Below are 8,024 nucleotides of genomic sequence, written 5' to 3' on the forward strand. Positions count from 1 at the left end.
AAAACCACCACAATATTATGGTTTTTACATAAATAATAATTAATCACATGTAAATCAGACTTTTCCCCACCCCTTCCATTAGTATCATCTTTCCTAAGCTCTCTGTCTTGTTTCTGTCCACTCACTTTGACTAGTTGAATGGCAGCAGACATCATTTGCAATGCTAACGTCAGATACAGGTCAAAATGGACAAGGAAAACTCAACCCAGTGCTCCATCAATGCAGTAACAGCCAATTCTGTCTAGAGATGGCAGCAGGCTGGGTTTTAACCCCTTCCGTGCCACATCGTTAGAACCACCAGGAACATGCATCTATATATTTTTTTCTTGGCTCTCCTCTCTAAGCTTTGTCTCCTTTCCACTAACCCTTATCTCTGGCAGCTTTATATCGCTACCTGAAACTGTTTATCCATAAAAACGTAGGTGTTTCTGGGTTTGTCTGTTTGTTGATTTTCCCCCCAGTAACCGTAGCGGAAGCTTTCACCATAATTGATGTGGGCCCATGGGGCTGAAAAATGATCGCCATAACAAGGCAAGAATTTTTGTTGAGATCAATGCAGACCAACAGGTATCTTTATGGGGCAAAATGTAGTTGCTTTGACTTCCTCCAGAATTAAAGTCACAGGCAATATAGTTTACCTGAGATGGTAGTGAGGAGGCCTTTGAATCTAAACTGGACCTGGGATCTAATCAAACGTTGAAACTCTAGTAGGTACCAAAAAGTAGTTCACTGGGTGCTCCAGACCTGCCTTTGTATGTGCCAAAGTGATGCAAGGTACCTGTCTGTTCAATTATAATAATGCTGCCTTCCAAGAAGGAGCGGCTGGTGCAATGTTTAGCAAGCAGTCAGGTGTCTGGTTTGTCAGGAGAATCCTGGCACTCGTGTGAAACTCATTTCAGTCCAAGTCTACTCAGGCATTGCAACATGGCTCAAGTCTCATCCTACACTAACTGAAGTCCATGGCAAGAGTCCTAGTGGGTCTTCACGGGGCTGTGGATCGAGTCCTTTACTTGCACTATGCAAGCTCATAGAGTCTGCCAGAGCTTTTTCCCATGCTACAAATCTCATTTGCAGTCTGCCCTGTGCTGATACCTATCCTTACACTGAAGTGTTTAGGAGCCATGTGAACCAGAGGAGAAGATAGGAAGCCTGAAGAAGAGGTGAAATGCTCTTTGAATAGCCACCTAACCCAAGAGAAGTACTACTTACTACTTTCTTTTTGGAGAATTTTTATTAGATCATATACATTTGACCTCGGCTTCCTTAAGCTAAACAGAGAAGTATATAAGGTGCTGAGGTACAGTGTAAATAGTGCCAGCGCTGGAGACATAGAAAGCAGTTTCATAAGGAAGAACAGAACCGTGACAAAGAAGAACCAGAAAGAACTGCGTGAATATACAGCCAGGGCAAAAAGAGAGCAGGCCATGAACTATCAAGGCGAACACTGGCCCCCTGGAGTCTGACAAAGTTCCCAGTGACTTCCAGTGGGACTGGGATATCAACCCAAACCTGTGTTAAGATTAATTATCCTAGGAGTAGACTGATCCAAAAGCCATTATGGAAGCAAACCAGTGGATGGAAATGTAATGAGACAGTAATTCAAGAATGTAACCACCTCTCAGCCACATGGCAAAGTATTCATAAACCTGGACATTTGAACCGTTTGACATAACTGAGAGAGACTTGAGATTTGTTTTTAACTTCACTAAAGACATCATATTTACTATAGTTCAGGTGCTACATTTTCTCTCTCTTTCTCCCTTCCCCCCACCCCCAGGATACATTAAAATCACTAAAATAACTGACTTCCACAAAGTCTGAAAGAAGCTTTTACTGCTGGCTTTTTGGAAGGTTACAACCCAGTGGAAAGGGGTTCAAATGGAACCAGAATGTTTTACCATTGCAAAGGCTATAATAAGCCAGGTTAATAAATTACATAAAATAATCTTAATATAGGTGCATGACAGCCTGTCATATCCCTGCATGTCAAATAGCAGACATATAGTCAGTCTATCATAACCTTTGTATCTTTGCTGGTTAGCTAGTGAACTAGTTTTGAAAAAGACCAGACTCTGCTAAGTCGTGGAAATCAAATGGTGGAATGTAAATGAGATAAAGAAGAGATGACAGGTGTCACTAGAGCTCTACTGCAGCAGAATAATCATGGGAAGCTGCAGGTGACTTCCTATACTTCCAAGGAAAGCGATTCTCAGATAAAGAACTGGGGAAAAAAATTCTTTCTCAAAACTGGTTTTGGCAGCAGCGTAGACACAGTGACACCAGTGTGCTTCATAAATACATGCCAAACGCATCACTATTAATTTTTTTTAAAGTGAAGAAATGTGTAAAATTGCATGTACTGACTGCAAAAAAAGATTTAGTTTGAAACCTTTCATTTGAAAATTTCCTTTAATTTCCTTTAACATTTTCAGAAATGCTAAAAAAAAAAAACAAGAAAGGTGAGAGAGCATGCTTGCCTTGACTCTAAATGAAAATACATCCTTATTTTTTTCCAATTCCAATATCAATTCAGCACATTTTCTCATGTCATATGGTCATTCGGAACCAGACCAATATTATTATTTGTTTTTAAATCCCTAACACGTATTCCTTAGCTGGGGAATAAGCACCAGCATCAGGCCCTTGCTTTGTGATTTCAGATGGGTGGGCAAGATGGACCTTATGCAACTCTCCAGGAGACTGAACTTCATTTTGAATTCACCTGGAGTAACCCAAACTTTTTACCACCCTGAAGGGCTTTGCTGCATTGTCTGTTTAAACACCCCCTGTGTTTTACCGAGGTCAATAATTGCTTTCCCTTTTTACTTCTGCTTTGGCGCAGATGCAGATCTTTGTGAGGTACCTGACTTTGTTGACCAAGTGCTGAACCTGAATGCATCTAACCATAGCAGAGCAAGGTCCAGCATGCTGGGCACAGCCCTTGTTTCTGATAGGGCGCAGGAGTCACAGGAATCCTCGTGGCTGGATGCCCATGTGCCTTTAATATTTGCTTTATCTGAGGAAGTGCACGACAAAATTCATGTAATGTATGGTATCCGAGACAAATGGACTTAGGCATTCACTGCCTGGAAGGTCTTCGGGCCCCAAGGCCTTCCCTTCCTTTGACCAGATGGGAAAAAGGCAGGAGTTGGAAACCCCCGAAAAGTAACCTGTGTATATCCTGTGGGTGAGGTCCTTGGATCAGAGAAAGGCAACAAAAATACCACTTAAAAGAAAAATTGGTAAGTTTGGTTCATATTTGCTGATGTGGTTTGGGAATGGTTTTTGTGTAGTTCTGCTCCTCCTCCTCCTCTCTCCCTTTTCTCTCTTAAACCCTACATTTGCCCTTTGCTTCCTGCAATGCATGTTTCCTATTTTACAAGTCTCTCCTCCATCCCAGCTTTTCCACTAAGGCCACCCCTGCTAGTACTGTCTTATACGTGTTCAGTACTGCAGGAGTGCCTGACTTGTGGTGTTGCAAATGAATTGGTCATAGACTTAGGAGAAGATTGGAAGTCTTGTGGCGTGTGCCAATTCATGTACTGCACATAATTATATTCAGGAAGCAATAGGAATCTAATGACATTAATTCCCATGAATATTCATTTAAAAATCCCCACCAAATTTGGGCAGATTAATAATCTGACCCAAATACAATGGCTATTCATTGCCCCCACAGGAAAAGGAAATAAATACCTATTGTCTGGTAACCCAGGACAACTGAAAGTGTGATTTGGACAAGTTTGTCTATGGCCAGATTCTGACACACATGAAGTCCATAGGATTGCTTAAGGAATAAGGCATGTCTCATTGTGAGGAGAGGATGAAAATCTGGCTGAAGAATTCAGGATGCCTTTAGGAATCCTGGAGTGACTTTTGCCTAAATGAATCCGAGTAACTCCAGTGATTTCCACAGAGCTAGTCTAGATTTACATCTGTGTAATGGAGGAATTAAACACATGATTCTCTGTGCCTGTCTGGCCAGCACTTCCAGGAAGACAGTGCAAATGGAAATGGACCTTTAGCTTAGTTTCCCCTTGTTAACACCATCCCCTGGCAGAGAAGAGAAATGATTTGTGAGAATAAAGGCAGCCCCAAGGAGCTGAGGACTTCAGAAAACCTGCCCCCAGATTTCGAAGTACAGGCTAGTTTTAAGTTGGCAGCTTTTCCCTGCAAGAAGAACATAAAACACAATTTAATTTTTTTTTTCTCAATTGACCTGGCTTTGGCTCCAGTTCTCATCGGGGACCTCTATATTTCTTTTTGGTCAGACAAGCCAATTTGCAATCCTAGCTAAGTCGCCTTGTTTTTTCCACTTAGCCTGACTCCCCATATTGGAAATGAATCCTACTGCCACAGAAGTCCACGAGGATATTGTCAATGGTTTCACTGGTTGTGGGATCAGCCTCCAACTGCATTTTAAAATTTGCTGTCGGCGGTGGAGGGAACACAAAGCTGAGCCTTACACCCTCCAGCTATCTGGGCCAAGGAAATGTCCCGTGTTGTTTATCTTTTCATACGTATGCCCTCTATAGAGTTGCAAAACTGCATCTTCCGTTCTGCATTTTGAACAATGACTGTTGTCATAGCCATTTAAATTTCTCCAATTCTAAACTAAAGCAAGGAGAAAGTGAAGGGAATGTCAACCTCCAACAGAAATCTTATTGTGAATTCAGGTATACGATTACTCATAGGGTCTATGTTTTAATTATACCTCCTTAGAATAGCAGGGTGATTAATTTAAACTAAAAAAAAAAAATAAGACAAGCTGTAAAGTCAATATACATTTAATTTTTCAGTGTGCCATTTTTTGTTACTGTGCTCCGCTTCTAAATTTTCAAATTTCTGTACAGAGAGAGAGGAAAAGATAGAGGCATGCTAGGGTGTCTGTTTTTGCTTTGTGTCTAAGTAAGGAAGCCCTCCCTTATTTCCTATCTGTTTCTCAACAGGCACAATGTAGCCCTGTTGATGTCCTTTGTATATCCTCATAAATCATTGACTAAAATGGAAAGGACTCTAAGAGGCATGGCTCATGGGATATTGGAGGTGTGGCCCACAACAGCTTGGAAAACATTCTGACTTCGAAACAGTGACACCTATAATTACGGAGGCGTCATCACCTTCATATTTTATTTTATTTATTTTTTACTAACAAACTGTAGTCATAGCCTGTGTACACCCTAACCAAAAGCTGCCAAGCATTTGCTCCTGGGATGACGATGGTAGGGCTGGGAATATCAAGCATCTCTTTCTCCAGGCACTTGTAAAACAATACAGCAGTAAACAATTCGAGTGCAATTAGCAACTACAGTAGTGGAGGGGGAGGAAGAAGTCCCACTGCTGTTATTGTCTGGAGAATTAATCATGCTTTACAGACTTGAAGTACCGGTTTAAATTTGCATAGTTAAAAACAAGAGACCGAGAAGTTTACAACAAACAAAGTTTATTCCACGTTCGAATAACACAGCCAAAACTCCTAGGGAGCTACAGCAAGAGGGGAAATAACTTCTCGGAGTTGTCCCCTGTATTTTCTTCCCTTGTGCTTTCTTCCTGGAAATCAATTCTGAAGTAAAATAAAACCAAGTTGAAAGTGACCCTAATTAGGTCTCAAAAAGAGGTTAACCGCCCCTTCCAAGCCCCTCCATCCAAGTGCTACCCCAGTATCTTTCAGGTGGAGGGATTTTTGCTGGTGCTGTTTCATAACTGAGTCTATTAACTAATACAGTGACAACATGGAATGATTCATGGACTATCTTTGGAGATTCCCCTTACAGTACAGCTAAAGCATCTTCTTTGCAAATATTTATTTGCCACAATTTTCCTCTTAATTATTTAAAATATAATGAATTAGGCATAAGTACTTTGCCATTACTGTAATTTAAAGTGTAATTGCATATCAGTAGCATCTTTTCTTGGAATATGCTCCTATATCCTTATTCTACCAAAAGGTGGCATCCTATTCCCATGCCCTTTCTTCTGCGTGAAAATCCTTCCTGCTTTAATTTGCCAAAAAGAAACTTCCACTTGATTACTGATCAAGAAATTAAAATGTGCTCTATATGAATGCAACGTGACAGTGTTGAAAATTAACAATATGCTAAGTTCCTCACTAATGTATACTAAATGGACACTCAGTCCTTTACCACTTAGCCAGGCAGACATTTAAATATACAAAATCATATATTGCAGCATTTAAAGTAAGCTTCCCCTCCCGACTGTCTTGTTTCCAACCTGCTGAAGGCCCAAACATGAGGTGAATACAGTTACCAAATTCCAAAGGAATGAAAACAGTAAGATTAACTGATCTTTTACACTTGAAAGAAAAGAGTTTCTGCAAACAAAGTGTATTGCTCAGTAGTTCCTAGAACCAGCTTTGCCATCTAAATTCTTTGTAGACCACAGCTCAGTTCCTAGCGCTTATTTCTAGGCCCTCAATGCCACTGAATATTAAGCCACTGCATTTTATAGTTAAATTTATCTAATTTTAACCACCCACTTAGAAAAAAAAAGTCACCATTTTTATCATCTCCCTGGTATCACATGCTAGGTATGCTCATCGGTCAAATGTTAAAAGTTTAGCGCTGAAGAGCAGCCGGTTTGTCTTTAGTCTGCATGGTGCATCTCTGTTGGCTGTATGCAAGACATTGGGCATTTTGCACACAGGTAAGTACAGGATTTGTGTCACGGAGAGTGTGTGTGTGGCTGAGAGAGAAGAATTTTGTATTTCTAATTTTTAACTACCGAGACAATCGATGGTACCCAATGGGTCCCTCCATCCATGACTCGGGGAGCATGTGCCCCCCCACCCGAAGTAAGCAGAGGCTTTTCCTGTGACTTGGCTTTTCCCTTCTGAGTGTGCTGATCCCCTGTACTCCCGGCCATGCCGCACGCCAGGTCAGACACTCCCAGCTAACCAACTACGGGGTAATCTTTACAGCAACCCCTGCACCACCATGCAGCACAGGTGAGCTCCACAATGGAAATGCCACAATCTCTGTGTTTAACACGCTCCCTATCTATGTCAGCTCTCTTGATTTCCGCCGAATTGTTTTAACTAGCGTGGATGATCTTGCAGAGCACATAAACCAAACAGTTCCTGGAGGTGCCGTTTTATATATTAGTAATAATTGCTACAATGCTTTGAATAGGGGGAGTTCAAACCAGACAGCTTTGCTCCCCTCCCACCCCCCTTGATATGTTTGCAGTGTGAAACTGTAGAAGTGCTGTTATTGTTACTTGCTAGACTTTATAAGTTTGACAGATATGGAAGATCCAATCGCGCCGTCTTTGCTCAGTCAAAACTCCTGCCGAGATCAATAGGAATTTTGTTTTAAATAGGGAATGCAAGATTAGGCTCCTGCTGCTGAGGCCTGCTTCTGCAGGCCCTCGCTCCGCGCGGCCCCCTCACTCGGGTCTCCTTTGCAGGAGGGGCAAAAGCATCTCTTGCGAGTACAAGTTGGTGCGACAGGGCCTTTGGCTCACCAAGCCCTTTGCTTCCTCTGTGCCAGTTAAACTGGAGGGGGGAAGACATACTGGTTTTCATTTATTTCTAAGTCACAGAGGTGTCTAAAGCAGGTTTTAATAGTGTATGGGGTCAGGGGCAGGGGGCTGCGGACCTGCCCGAGGTGGGGGAAAAGAGCTGCCCCACTCCCCTTCCCCCCTGAAACCCAGCCCTCCATGGGGGCTAAACCAACTAGTCGGAGCTGCACAAGTTGGGTCCCCCCCCCAGCAGAAGAGCGGGGGCTGGGCTTTCCCGCGGAGGCGGGCACACGCGCGCACACATGTGCACACGCACAGCCGGGCTTGTCCTTCGCTTGAACTTTCACCTCCCGAACTCGCCTCAGGCGCGAGCCCCGCACGTCTGTGCGCTCCGGCCGGGCAGCCCCCCCCTCCCCCCCGCGCCCGCCCTCTCCGGCTTTCTCTCGCAATTTTTTGAGCCTTGTTTACCCAGCAGGTGGATGTGACGTCAGAGCCTGAGAGCAGCAAAAAATAACAACATCTCCCTCCGCGGGGGTGTTCTTTTC

At 42.9% G+C, this 8,024-nt stretch overlaps 1 long non-coding RNA gene across 1 annotated transcript in view; it reads right to left on the reverse strand.

Moving 5' to 3' along the window:
- Positions 1-5,423: 5,423 nt before the first annotated feature.
- The window catches only part of LOC109311177, a 3,498-nt gene continuing 897 nt past the window's right edge, over positions 5,424-8,024 (reverse strand). Inside the window, exon 2 of the long non-coding RNA XR_002101439.1 lies at positions 5,424-5,563. This is a non-coding gene — a long non-coding RNA (uncharacterized LOC109311177). The remainder of the gene's footprint in view (positions 5,564-8,024) is intronic.

The sequence above is a fragment of the Crocodylus porosus genome, unplaced genomic scaffold (genome assembly GCF_001723895.1).
Source record: "Crocodylus porosus isolate Cpor-Errol unplaced genomic scaffold, CroPor_comp1, whole genome shotgun sequence".
NCBI lineage: Eukaryota > Metazoa > Chordata > Crocodylia > Crocodylidae > Crocodylus > Crocodylus porosus.